The following is a 14,737-nucleotide window of genomic DNA, read 5'->3' on the forward strand; positions in this document are numbered from 1 at the left end:
AAGACCAACGAAACATCCATTCTATAACGACATTAATGAATGTCGCTTTGAAAGACCCATTCTAACCGAGAGAGAGACTCTCCATCATAACGACGCTCGAACAAGGATCTCGATGACACATGAGCGTAAATATATATTGATTGCAATTGTTCCCGAATGAGCGAGCCTTCAATTGTCAATTGTTAATATTAATGAACTCTGTGTGCCACAGCTGACCTTTTATGATCCATTGTTCAACAGGCCGACCTGCCTGTTTAGCCCACAAGGGCACATTCCTCTACCAATCCTTTGTGACGATAATTACTGTTTGTATGTTTTCTGTTAATTACTTAGTGTAGTAAATAAATGATTTTAAGATAATTGATGTATGGATGATTTTAGTAAAGACTGGGTTCGTGCAGATACAACAATTTACGACGTTTGGAATGAGACTGAACACGAGGTAAAATACACCATTTAAACCAGAAGATAATCGGCCTATACTATAATAGAATATAATATTATAGTACAGGAAAGTTATATTAGGAAAATTATAGCTTTGTAATCTGAATATTCTCCTTGGTGCCCCGATCTCCTAGTTAATTACAATTAAACGATTAATCAGTTTAATCGCGTGATAATAATTACAGGGAGCTAATTGATAAACATGTCTTCAGTTTAATGGTACCCCCAAAGACACGACAGTATGTATGTATGTATGTATGTATGTATGTATGTATGTATGTATGTATGTATGTATGTATGTATGTATGTATGTATGTATGTATGTAAACCAGTGGGCATGTGCGAGTGTGTGTGTGAGACAGTGTGACAGTGTGAGTGTGTGTATGTATTTGAGTGTGTGTGTGTGAGAGAGAGCGCGTGTATTTGTGTGAGTGAGTGAGTGTAAACCAGTGGGCGTGTGTGCATGTTAGTGAGTGTGTGTATGTATTTGAGTGTGTATGTGTGTGAGAGAATATGAGAGTGAGTTTGTGTGAGTGGTAATGTGAGTATGCGAGAGATTGAGTACGTGTGTGTGTGTGTGTGTGAGAGAGTGAGTGAGTGAGTGAGTGAGTGAGTGTGTCCAGTGAGTGAGTGTGTCCAGTGAGTGAGTGTGTCCAGTGAGTGAGTGTGTCCAGTGAGTGAGTGTGTCCAGTGAGTGAGTGTGTCCAGTGAGTGAGTGTGTCCAGTGAGTGAGTGTGTGTGTGTGTCCAGTGAGTGAGTGTGTGTGTGTGTGTCCAGTGAGTGTAAACCAGTGGGTGTGTGTGCGCATGTAAGTGAGTGTGTGTATGTATTTGAGTGTGTGTATGTATTTGAGTGTGTATGTGTGTGAGAGAATATGAGAGTGAGTTTGTGTGAGTGGAAATGTGTGAATGACAGTGAGTATGAGAGTGAGTATGTGTGTGCGTCTGTGTGTGTGTGCGAGAGAGAGTTTGTGTGTGTATGTCTGTGTGTATATGTGTGTGAGAGAGCGTGTATTTGTGTGAGTGAGTGAGTGAGTGTAAACCAGTGGGCGTGTGTGCATGTTAGTGAGTGTGTGTATGTATTTGAGTGTGTATGTATGTGTGTGAGAGAATATGAGAGTGAGTTTGTGCGAGTGGTAATGTGAGTGTGCGAGAGATTGAGTACGTGTGTGTGTGTGTGTGTGAGTATTTGAGTGAGTGAGTATTTGTGTGAGTGAGTGAGTATTTGTGTGAGTGTGTCCAGTGAGTGAGTGAGTGTGTGTGTGTCCAGTGAGTGTAAACCAGTGGGCGTGTGTGCATGTTAGTGAGTGTGTGTATGTATTTGAGTGTGTATGTGTGTGAGAGAATATGAGAGTGAGTTTGTGTGAGTGGAAATGTGTGAATGAGAGTGAGTTTGTGTGAGTGTGTATGAGAGTGAGTATGTGTGTGCGTCTGTCTGTGCGAGAGAGAGTTTGTGTGTGTGTGTGTGTGTGTGTGTGTGTGTGTGTGTGTGTGTGTGTGTGTGTGTGTGTGTGTGTGTGTGTGTGTGTGTGAGAGAGTGTGTGAGAGAGTGTGTGAGAGTGTGTATTTGTGTGAGTGAGTGAGTGTAAACCAGTGGGCGTGTGTGCTGAGTGTGTGTATGTATTTGAGTATGTATGTATGTATGTATGTATGTATCACTCTGCGTTCCAGAAACTATCCGAAATGGTAAATCAGGGTCGTGCGCATGGCGCATTTCGTGACAAAAAAAAATCTAAATATTCCATTACCGTACTTCGAAGCATGTCAACCGCTGTTTAAAATACATTTTTATGCAATTTATCTCGTAAAAAAGCGATAATATTCCGACCAGGAATCTCCTTTACTATTTTGAAGGTTGTGCTGTTTATAATGAGCTAGTGCTAAGCTATTTGCCAGCTATGTGTGGCATCATGTTTGTTGACATTATACAATGAATTCTGGGTGTCACGTAAACATCTGTCAGACCAAAGATATAATGAGGTGAAGGAATGGTTCACTCATCTTTCGGGTAAACTTCCGAAAGTGAATGAAGGGAAGTGAATGATCGTAGACGACACATACCCTTCAACATGCATACTATAAACAGACCAAACTCATCTCGTCTCCTCTTATCTTTGGTTGAAGCAAAAAAACAAACATGACGGCACGCACAAACTACCCGTTGTTTTACTCAATTATTTCAATCATTGGTGAGCTCACCCGTGGGGTGATTAATTATAAACTGTTTTGCTATTAGCTAATTCATATTGTAGTTTCTGTCAGCGGAGAGTTATAAAAATATGACCGCTTGTGTTATGTCAATCTTTCCTCAGTTAGCGCTAGGACAAATGTAGCCTACATTTTCCAGTTTGGATGATTGTGTTATGCTATATATATATATAAATAAATTCAATTTTCTTACTTTTAGATATACTTTTATATATTTTGTGAATTGTTAGATACTACTGCACTGTTGGAGCTAGGAACACAAGCATTTCGCCTCACCCGCAAGAAAATCTGCTAAATATGTGTATGTGACCAATAAAATGAGATTTGATTACTTGTAACAGCGCTCACTGTTGCCCCCTAGTGGCTGGTTTCCAGGTCAACTTCTGACGTTCTCAGACATGGATGGACGTCGAATACTGACTTGTATCACGGGTGACCTGGCTGGTATGTGAGTGTGTGTGAAGGAGTGTGTGTGTGTGTGTGTGTGTGTGTGTGTGTGTATGTGTGTATGTGTGTATGTGTATATATATATATATGTGTGTTTATGTGTGTGTGCGCGTGTGTGTGTGTGAGAGACAGACACACAGACAGAGAGAGAGAGACAGACAAGAGAGAGAGAGCAGGATGAAAGGAAATTACAACACCATGGGCCTCATTTAAAAACCGTGTGTACATACAAAATATTAACCAAAATGTGCGTGCGCCAATTCACACAAAAGTTGGCATTTATAAAAATCAAACTTCATGTGAAAATGTGGTCACCTCCCCACAAACTTTAGACCATGCGTACGCACATCTGCAAGTGGTTGAAATATTGTATTGCAAGCTGGCAAGTAAGTCTTTTGTGCAAATGTGGATATGAAGAAAAGCTTATTCATAAAAAACAAAAAAAACAGGAAACATATCAACAAGAATACAAGTAACTCTTTAATTCTGTAATGGAAATAAATGTATTTCCTGTTACCAAGCCATTTACGGTTTCCATGCGGACCAATTTATCAGTGAATTCTGAAAAGCTATCCAAGGAGTTTTTTGTTTTTTTAATTCACCTTTATTTAACCAGGTAGGCCAGTTGAGAACAAGTTCTCATTTACAACTGCGACCTGGCCAAGATAAAGCAAAGCAGTGCGACAAAAACAACAGAGTTACACATGGAATAAACAAGCGTACAGTCAACACAATAGAAAAATCTATGTACAGTGTGTGCAAATGTAGTAAGATTAGGGAGGTAAGGCAATACATAGGCCACAGAGGTGAAAATAATTACAATTTAGCATTAACACTGGAGTGATAGATGTACAGATCATGTGCAAGTAGAGAAACTGGGGTGCAAAAGAGCAACAAGAAAAATAACAATATGGGGATGAGGTAGTTGGATGTGCTATTTACAGATGGGCTGTGCACAGGTACAGTGATCGGTAAGCTGCTCTGACAGCTGATGCTTAAAGTTAGAGAGGGAGATAAGTCTCCAGCTTCGGTAATTTTTGCAATTCGTTCCAGTCATTGGCAGCAGAGAACTGGAAGGAACGGCAGCCAAAGGAAATGTTGGCTTTGGGGATGACCAGTGAAATATACCTGCTGGAGCACGTGCTACGGGTGGGTGTTGCTATGGGGACCAGTGAGCTGAGATAATGCGGTGCTTTACCTAGCAAAGACTTATAGATGACCTGGAGCCAGTGGATTTGGCAACGAATATGTAGTGAGGGCCAGCCAACGAGAGCATACAGGTCGCAGTGGTGGGTAGTATATGGGTCTTTGGTGACAAAATGGATGGCACTGTGATAGACTGCATCCAATTTGCTGAGTAGAGTGTTGGAGGCTATTTTGTAAATGACATCACTGAAGTCAAGGATCGGTAGGATAGTCCGTTTTACGAGGGTATCTTTGGCAGCATGAGCGAAGGAGGCTTTGTTGTGAAATAGGAAGCCGATTCTAGATTTTAATTTTGGATTGGAGATCCTTAATGTGAGTCTGGAAGGAGAGTTTACAGTCTAACCAGACATCTAGGTATTTGTAGTTGTCCACATATTCTAAGTCAGAACCGTCCAGAGTAGTGATGCTAGTTGGGCGGGCGGGTGCGGGCAGCAATCGGTTGAAGAGCATGCATTTAGTTTTACTAGCATTTAAAAGCAGTGCAGTATGGCATTGAAGCTTGTTTGGAAGTTTGTTAACACAGTGTCCAAAGAAGGGCCAGATGTATACAAAATGGTGTCGTCTGCGTAGAGGTGGATCAGAGAATCACCAGCAGCAAGAGTGACATCATTGATATATACAGAGAAAAGAGAGTCGGCCTGAGAATTGAAACCTGTGGCACCCAATAGAGACTGCCAGAGGTCCGGACAACAGGCCCTCCGATTTGACACACTGAAATCTGAGAAGTAGTTGGTGAACCAGACGAGGCTGTCATTTGAGAAACCAAGGCTATTGAGTCTGCCGATAAGAAAGCGGTGATTGACAGAGTCGAAAGCCTTGGCCAGGTCAATGAAGACGGTTGCACAGTACTGTCTTTTATCGATGGCGGTTATGATATCGTTTAGGACCTTGAGCGTGGCTGAGGTGCACCCATGACCAGCTCGGAAACCAGATTGCATAGTGGAGAAGGTACAGTAGGATTCGAAATGGTTGGTGATCCGTTTGTTAACTTGGCTTTTGAAGATTTTAGAAAGGCAGACTCATATGTCCCTCACTAACTTTAAGCACCAGCTGTCAGAGTAGCTCACAGATCACTGTACCTGTACATAGTCCATCTGTAAATAGCCCATCCAACTACCTCATCCCCCATACTGTTATTCATTTTATTTATTTTGCTCCTTTGCACCCCAGTATCTCTACTTGCACACTCATCTTCTGCACATCTATCACTCCAGTGTTTAATTGCTATATTGTAATTATTTTGCCACTATGGCCTATTTATTGCCTTACCTCCCTTATCCTACCTCATTTGCACACACTGTATATAGACCTTTTCTATTGTATTATTGACTGCATGTTTGTTTATTCCATGTGTAACTCTGTTGTTGTTTGTGTAGCACTGCTTTGCATTATCTTGGCCAGGTCACAGTTGTAAATGAGAACTTGTTCTCAACTCAATACCTGGTTAAATAAAGGTGAAATAAAAAATACAAAAAATTTAAAAACATTTAGAGGGCAAGTTGGTCAGGATGATATCTATGAGGTTACGGATTTAGGGTTGTACCCGGTAGGTTCCTTGATAATTTGTGTGAGATTGAGGGCATCTAGCTTTGATTGTAAGACGGCCGGGGTGTTAAGCATATCCCAGTTTAGGTCACCTAAGAGTACGAACTGTAGTGTTCCATGATGTTGTTTTTTTAGGGATTGATATTGGTTCTTGTAGAATATATGTTTTATTTTCTTCCATATTGTTCTAGTGTTCTTAACTGTTAAGTTAATGTTCTTAGCTTTATCCTTTGAAAATACACGTAAAAAGATTCTGGGGATGAGCATGCACATTTTCGATATGTACATATTGTTTCTCTTTAGTGCATTAACTATATGTCGCCAGTAAAAGCCTTGGGTAGCGAGTTGATACAATTACGTTAAAACCTTCCTCAGACTTAGGAAGATGTAAAACTTTCCTTTTTATTCTATGAATTTGATTAGACCATATAAAGTCTGTTATGACCGAGCATACTTTTTCAAAGAATGTCTTCAGTTGAGTAATTGGTATTACTGACAATACAAAAACTTTTGGATCCATGCCATTTTAAAAAGAGGTTTATTCTGCCAGTCAGATTTATGGGAAGACTAACCAATTTAATTAGATCTGCTTTCATATTGTTGAGTAATGGAATAAAGTTATATATTTGTTGTTTGTTGTCACTTACTAAGCATTTCATATTTTTTGTTGTCCACTTAAAGGATTGCTGTAGATCATGAGCCCCTTTCTAAAGCAATTTCATCAGATAATGTATTTAGGACATTTATACAATACTTTTATAAAATGTTTACTATTTCAGCTGAAAAGTTAAAAGCTTCCAAAATGTTTAATAGAAAAGGCCATTCAAGATGTTTGTAAGCCTTTTCAGCATCAACAGCCATTTTATTTAACCTTTATTTAACTAGGCAAGTCAGTTAAGAACAAAATCTTATTTACAATGACGGCCTAACCCGGCCAAACCCTAACCATGCTGGGCCAATTGTGCGCCGCCTATGGGACTCCCAATCACGGCTGGTTGTAATACAGACTGGCATCGAACCAGGGTCTGTAGTGACGCCTCTAGCACCGAGATGCCTTAGACCGCTGCACCACTCGGGAGCCCCTAATGATAAATCTATATCTATTTTTTTTTGTGTATTGTATTAAACTGAATCATGTTCTTGTATTTGTTTGGGTCTATTTTTAATAAACCCTATCTAATTGATATGTATCAAGCCCGGTAAGACTTTTGCCATTCTATTCCTTACAAGCTTTGTTATTATTTTATTGTAACAATTTATTAAACTTATGGGTCAGCATGGGGAATCTCCAGATTTTCCTGTTTTTAATATAACTGAAATAAATTATTCATGGACCTAGGAAGTACTGAATTTAGTGACGTGTGTTGTCATTTGGGTAAATAGGGGGGCTAATTTGTTAATTAACATTCTAATGGATGAAAATTGCAGTCCTTGTAACCAAATAGGATAATAGTAGGAACCCTTTATACAGTGCATTCGGAAAGTATTCAGACCCCTTGACTTTATCCACATTTTGTTACTTTACACCCTTATTCTAAATTGGATTAAATACATAATTTTTCTCATCAATCTACACACAATACCCCATAATGACAAAGCGAAAACAGGTTTCAATTTGATTTTAAAACATAAATACTTTATTTACACAATGAAACCCTATGCTATGAGACTCAATAGTGAGCTCAGGTGCATCCTGTTTCCACTGATCATCTTTGAGATGTTTCTACAACTTGATTGGAATCCACCTGCGGTAAATTCAATTGATTGGACATGATTTTGAAAGTTACACCAGTCTATATAAGGTCCCACAATTGACAGTGCATGTCAGAGCAAAAACCAAGCCATGAGGTTGAAGGAATTGTCCATACAGCTCAGAGACAGGATTGTGTTGAGGCACAGATCTGGAGAAGTGTACAAAAACATTTCTGCAGCATTGAAGGTCCCCAAGGACACAGCGGCCTCCATCATTCTTAAATGGAAAAAGTTTGAAATGCCTTAATAAAAAGGCACGCCAGCCCGCTTGGAGTTTGCCAAAAGGCACCGCAACGACTCGCAGACCATGAGAAACAAGATTCTCTGGACTGATGAAACCAAGATTGAGCTCTTTAGCTTGAGGAAACCTTGCACCATCCCTACGGTGAAGCATGGTGGTGGTAGCATCATGCTGGGGGGATGTTTTTCAGTGGCAGGGACCGGGAGACTAGTCAGGATCGAGGCAAAGATGAATGGAGCAAAGTACAGATAGATCCTTGATGATAACCTGCTCCACAGCACTCAGGACCTCAGACTGGTGCGAAGGATCACCTTCCAACAGGACAACGACCCTAAGCACACAGCCAAGACAATGCAGGAGTGGCTTCGGGACAAGTCCCTGAAAGTTCTTGAGTAGCCCAGCCAAAGCACGGACTTGAACCCAATCAAACATCTCTGGAGAGACCTGAAAATAGCTGTGCAGCGACGCTCCAACTCCACCCTGACATAGCTTGAGAGGATCTGCAGAGAATGGGAGAAACTCCCCAAATACAGATGTGCCAAGCTTGTAGCGTCATACCCAAGAATAATTGAGGCTGTAATCGCTGCAAAAGGTGCTTCAACAAAAGTGCTGAGTAAAGTGTCTGAATACTTATGTAAATGTGATAGTTTTATATTTAATACATTTGCAAAAAAGTTTTGCATCATCTTTATGGGGTATTGTGTGTAGATTGATGAGAAAAAACTAAAATTGTATCCATTTAATAATAAGGCTGTAACGTAACAAATGTTGAAAAAGTCAAGGGGTCTGAATACTTTCGAATACACTATATATTAGTCTTGACAATTTTTTAAATAATGAATCAGCATCAAATGAAACAGTTACAGCAATTTCAAGTACAGAATAAAAAAAGTATACAGTATTAAGGAAAGAGCAATTCATTGATACTCATGAGTCAAGTCTTTGTATAGGTATACCAAAACTAAATGAAAAGCATCTCTCTGTCCATGAAGACGAGATACACAAAGACATACACAGTCACAACACCCAAACCTCCATTCCCCTCTCCTGATACCCCGCCTACTAACCATTGATTAATTTTCTGCAGAGCCTGACAAGGGGCAGCCATAATGTTGAATGTCATCTTTCTTAGGGGGGACAGAAGACAGGTGACACAGACTCGGACACATTCCTGAACAAGCTCTAGGGACACATCCATTAGCCCAGTTCCCAGCCCGGCCTGTCTACTTCGCTCACTTCATCTCCCGCTACCGTTTTTAACCCTCCCTCCATTTTTTACCCTCTCTATGGGAGGTTAACCCTCCATGACTAAAACACAGGAGCCAGACATGGGAATAGGCCAATAGTTCATCTCACAATTCAATGTGGCCTTGTACACCGTGACCACCCCAGGCACACTGATTGACAGGATGAAAATTAAATCAAAGGTTATTTGTTGCAAATGGAGATGCGCCAAATGCACTCAAGATATACATTTTGACAAAACAACTGAGGAACATCAGAGGACAAATTCTCCCAAATTCTCTCCGTTATCCTTCTCTCTGGATCTGGTGTGTTTGTTATGACTCATCGTTATTGCAGTGTGCGCTTTCCAGTAAAATAAAATTAGAGGGTAGAAACCCTTGTCTGTGACACCATACTGTCGTTCTGTATGCCATAGGATGGACCATAGAGTGGCCTCCACAGAGTCCTTTTCACAGATCCTCTAAATCAGTGGTTTTCAACCAGGAATACTAGGACCCCTGGGGGTACTTGGCCTATCCACAGGGGGTACTTGAGAAGACTCATGAGACCATATGCCTGCTGGTATAATGCATACTCTAGACAGAGCAAAATTCAGTTGGTGGTGTAGTAACCAAAAAAGGTTGGGAACCACTGCTCTAAATCACTTGGGTGAACTTGCACTGCACCCTGGGTAATTACGTGTTACTGATCGGTGTCTCCCGCCAACAAGGTTCTATATTTACCCTTGCTTGTTGAAATGGGAGGTAAAGGAGCGCGATGGGCAAACAAGCTCAATGGTTTATTGGAGCATTCTACTGAGTTTCTTCTCCCCCCAGAGGTCTACTGTGCGGAATGGAATGACACAAGGCCCCACAGTACCTGTCAATCACTTGCCAATCATTCAGGACTAGCTTACAGGGAGGCTTACGGGGTGCAGTCTGAGGATTCAGCTCGATTTCGCTGAGCTAGCGCCGTGAAAAAAGCATTTGATCTGTCCTTCAGAAAGAGAAGCACTGCTGCTACAACAGAGGCAATGTTATAGCTCTCCTAACAAAGGCACAATTTTGTCAGATCGTAAGAAAAAGGGAACTTGGCACTTGTATGGAGTTAGACAAAAGGTGGATGGAACATTGGATATGATGAACTGGCCATCCAGGGTGGTCTCTGTAATGCCTCTATAGCAGCTTGAGCCTCTTTTTCTCCATTTCTGCTTCTTCTATTACAGAGGAGTAGTCAAACTCAGTAAAGTGAGAAGAAGCAGAGTTTATAAGAATCCCTTGAAAACAGCATAACGCAGCCTCTGAGGTCACATTTTTGGGGACCTAACCGAATGGAACCTGACAGAATTGGCAAGAGTCCTTGTGCCGTTGCCGGAGCTGAATCACGGCGAAAGTCATGTTTTACGACGTGTTGTTCCTTAATGCATTATTGAGGGTTTCTCTTAGCCAGAAAGTCACTATTTCTGTTTGGCTCACAAGGAACTCCTGGGATCGCACTTGAAGCATTCTCTCTGGTGCCCGCACATAAATTAACTGGCAAAGGAGGAAACGTTGCTGCTCGTTCGACATGCTCATGCTGTAGCAGAAACTTGACAGGGTTACTTGGCTAAAAACTTTAACTCTTGACAGGAGTAACCAGCAGACACATTTTGTGTGCATGAACAAACTGTAGGCCGCCAATTAACTACAATGACCAATGTAGTTCCGATATGCAAAAACAGAACTTTTCGTAATGTGTTTTTTAAGTACAGAACATTTATGGTCAGTGGTGGTGATTTGCCACTTGTGCACTGGACCTCACACACCAGCTACTTACTACTGTTCATATGTTGCTGAATAATAAATTCTGCCCCTTTCTCCCACTCTCACTCCTCTCTGACCAACCACAGCCTCAACTCAACTGTCTACTCAAAGTGCCAAGTAAACAACCTAGCAATTTAGCATGACTTGCACCCTCCAGGCCCAACCATTGCTGTTTGTATGGGTCACTTAGTAGCCACTGGGCCTCTGAATACCTCTTTTGTCCACGAAGCAGACTGGGCAGGGTTAGAAGTCAACCAACCTCCTACACCCTCAAAGCTTCTCACCGTATGTATGGACATGTGCCAGCTACATTCTGTCATGTTTGGAGAACGGCCTGGCATCATCTTAACCCATGACATTATTATTTGGTCATGAGGGTCAACAGTTATGAACGACCAAACAGAATATTATGAACATACAACTTTTATACATCTTTATGCAGTTCTACTTGTTATGAGTGGAATGTTTGAAGATGTGTGCTCAAACAGAACGTACGGACAGGCTTTTTTGAGGTTCACACAGTAAGCAGTCTGATTCTGCCTTATCAGGCCACATTGTGAATGTTGTCAACATTCAGCTTTTGTTTTAGTGCACAAAAAGAGAGCTGTAATGTGTCTAGATGAAGAGTGAATCCAAAATAGAAAATACAGTAATGATACTTGTATTTAAAAATGGCTGACCCTCGGCTCATTGCTTAGAGAAGCACTAATAGTGTACATCCAGGTGTGTAAGAGAGTCTAATGGGAGGACAGAGAGAGGAAAGGAGGGTCTCTTTTCCCAGATGTGCCAGTTCAAACGCATGGTTTATATATTCAAGTTGGTATTATATTGGTACCATGGGGCCATTCCATAGAGTGCCTTTTCAGCTGTGCATGGCAGACATTACAATTTATCACCGTTTCTTTTTACTGCCACTAAACGAACCCAGCTCAAATAGTATCAAAACTTTTAGTGGAGATTTTTAGGAGTGAGTTCCTTCTTTATTGAAAGTAAATAAAAAAAAAATGACATTTTTGCACATGGAAATGCTTTTTTCTTAAACTCTATAAAACACTGTAAATATGTGCTTTCTCACCCCTTGTAAAGTAAAGTGCTTGTTTGTTTACAGTGGAGCATGTCTGCAAAGTTTGCGATTGGAAAGTGAAGGCATGTTCCAAAACGACTTCAACTGCAAAAGGCAGCTCTCAAAATGAACACTCACTATCACTGACTAAGCAAAAAAATTTAAATAAAATCATTGGACCAGTTATTAGAAATGTAATGAACCACGAATCCACAGCAAACTTCCCTCATGGTCACTAACCTTTCTTTAGCTGTCAGGGTGCTGCACTGCACTGTAACTCTGTCTAATGTAGTCCCCCGAGAGAGGATAACCACAAAAAACGCAGCACTTCCTGTTTATCTATAAAGATGGCTGGCTGGAACAATCTGTTTGGATGGGTGAAGTTGCCCCTAGATGCTGATCTTGGGTAAATGTTGCATTTTCCCCACTAGTAGTTAAAGCTAGAATCCTTAGTTTCAACATTCATTTTTTGGACTAATACATGTTTGATATACTGTATACCCATTGATTCTTGAAGAATAAAACTTATAAATGCTTCATGATATTAGTTTACCTTCAAAAATAATTATAGAAGCTTGATATACTGCAATGTTTGTAAATAAAGTAAATGTAAACAAACACTGTATAGCCTTAAAACATGGTTAAAACTATCATTTTGATATCATGGATGGTCAGTCCTTGCATACATAGCTCTTGCTTTGAATTTGATAGTGATTACATTTCTCCAGGCCCATCCCTCAGCTTTTTACTGAAACACAGGCAGGGTGACCGTTTCGTAAAATAAATGTATTAAGGATTCCAGCTTTAAGGTTAGAGATTGGGGGAGGGGAAGCCGATTTTAGATCTGTACCTCAGGGACACTTCATCCTGAAGCAATCCACTGTCCTTCCTACTGAGCCCTTTATTTCGTTCCTTTATTTTATTGAACCAAAATGAACAACTAAAACAGATGAAAAGTACAAAAAGTAGCTGAGTGTTGTCGAAGGTTGTGAAATTAAATATCAGCAATGGATATGTTGTTTCGTACTATGAATTTATTGATAGATCAACCACTACAACAATGATTCTGACACACATGTCCAAACACACATGCTCAAACACTGCATACCACACCCGCAAAATAAAACATACTCAGCAAATCCACAGCAGCCTTTCTTCAAAGGGCTCTCTGACAAAAGTGTGACACTTTGTATTGTAGAGACAGGCTTAAGGTGTCAGCATGCTTCAGTTCGGTTGGTGCACAGCTGAACTCAGCTAGCCGAACCGAAGGAGTGTGCTCACATACACCCTTAAAAGACCTTCACTTGAAAAAATGAGAAAAAAGCAGCAACAGTACTGTTTGTCAATTTTGAGACGCCGTATCCATTATACACTCTCAAAATAGTCAGAATTAATCTAAGATAACTCAAGAAATCGGTCATTCATTTTGACGATTTTGCCAAAGAGATCTTAGTCGCGCAACTAACTAACTAAGACGTTTGGTGCAGTATTTTTCAATGCCTTGTGTGTCCCCGAACCCTGAGAGAGAGTTAGTCTGTCCTTTCATCCCTCCGTCCTTCAGTCCAGCAACCCTCTTAGGGAGGAGAGGCTTCAGTTCTGATTTATAACTATGGCCGCTCCTCTCGGACACACGTTCTGCATCCCAAATGGCACTCTATTCCCATAGGGCTTGGTCAAAAGTAGTGCACTATATTTGGAATATGGTGCCATTTGGGACACAAACATGGACATCCTGTTCTCCAGAGAGAGAGGAGGGCTCCCAAATTTACATTCCTCCAAGACAGGGTGACCCCGGGGCCCTCCAGCCGGGTCACGTGGAATGCAATCTGAGACAGTGTGATGCGTTGTTGTCCATTGGGTCGTGTTACCATTAGCACAAGTCTTTGAAATTCATGGTTTTAGTATTAGGTCAGTGTTACCCTGTTCCTTCTATTCTGGGGTGTATTCATTCCCCCAAACAGTTGCACGAGTTTATATTGGACAGATTCTGGTAGGTTCCTCCCCGTTTTGTTCCGTTTGCTTTCGTTTAAGAAACGTTTTGCAACAGAATCGGTGGAATGAATACACCCCTGCTGATAGCTAGCTAATGAACTCCCAGTCTCATCTTCCAGAAGCTATAAGAGGGCTTTGTAAATTAAGTGAACACACCGAGACCAGATTGATAGGTGTGTGTGTATAGACTGGGCTGTTGTGGTGATGATGATGAGGGAAGTCTTTGTGTGCGGATTACTCTCCTGAGGGGTGTGAGTGGTCCTGTTGATTGGAACCAGCTGGGTACAGCTAGCCCCCTACCACTTCAGGACACGCCATTCACCACACGTCTCAAGATCAACCCATGACTCCAAAATTACACTTTCAAACACACTCCATCACTCTCACCTCTTGGTTACGGATCTGTATGCCCTACCCCCCAAGGGCAGCTTATTCATTTAACTACCGCCAACAGACTGAACCAAAATATAAACGCAACATGCAACAATTTCAAAGATTTTGCTGAGTTACAATTCATATAAAGGCCCTAATCTACGCATTTCACATGACTGGGCAGAGGTGCAGCCATGAGTGGGCCTGGGAGGTCATAGGCCACCCACTGGGGATCAAGGCCCAGCCAATCAGAATCTTTTTCCCCACAAAAGGGCTTAATTACAGACAGAAATACTCCTCCGCAACCCCCCTACGACGATCCCTCAGGTGAAGAAGCCGGATGTGGAGGTCCTGGGTTGGCGTGGTTACATGTGGTCTGCAGTTGTGAGGCCGGTTGAACGTACTGCCAAATTCTCATAAGGCGGATTATAATAGAGAAATT

The 14,737-nt window shown here is 41.2% G+C and overlaps 1 protein-coding gene across 2 annotated transcripts in view; it reads right to left on the minus strand.

Annotated features, from left to right (window-relative positions):
• daam2 (dishevelled associated activator of morphogenesis 2) overlaps nucleotides 1-14,737 on the minus strand; it is a 247,030-nt gene that overhangs the window by 187,770 nt on the left and 44,523 nt on the right. The gene's annotated exons all lie outside the window — the stretch shown is intronic.

The sequence above is a fragment of the Salmo salar genome, chromosome ssa11 (genome assembly GCF_905237065.1).
Source record: "Salmo salar chromosome ssa11, Ssal_v3.1, whole genome shotgun sequence".
Lineage (NCBI taxonomy): Eukaryota > Metazoa > Chordata > Actinopteri > Salmoniformes > Salmonidae > Salmo > Salmo salar.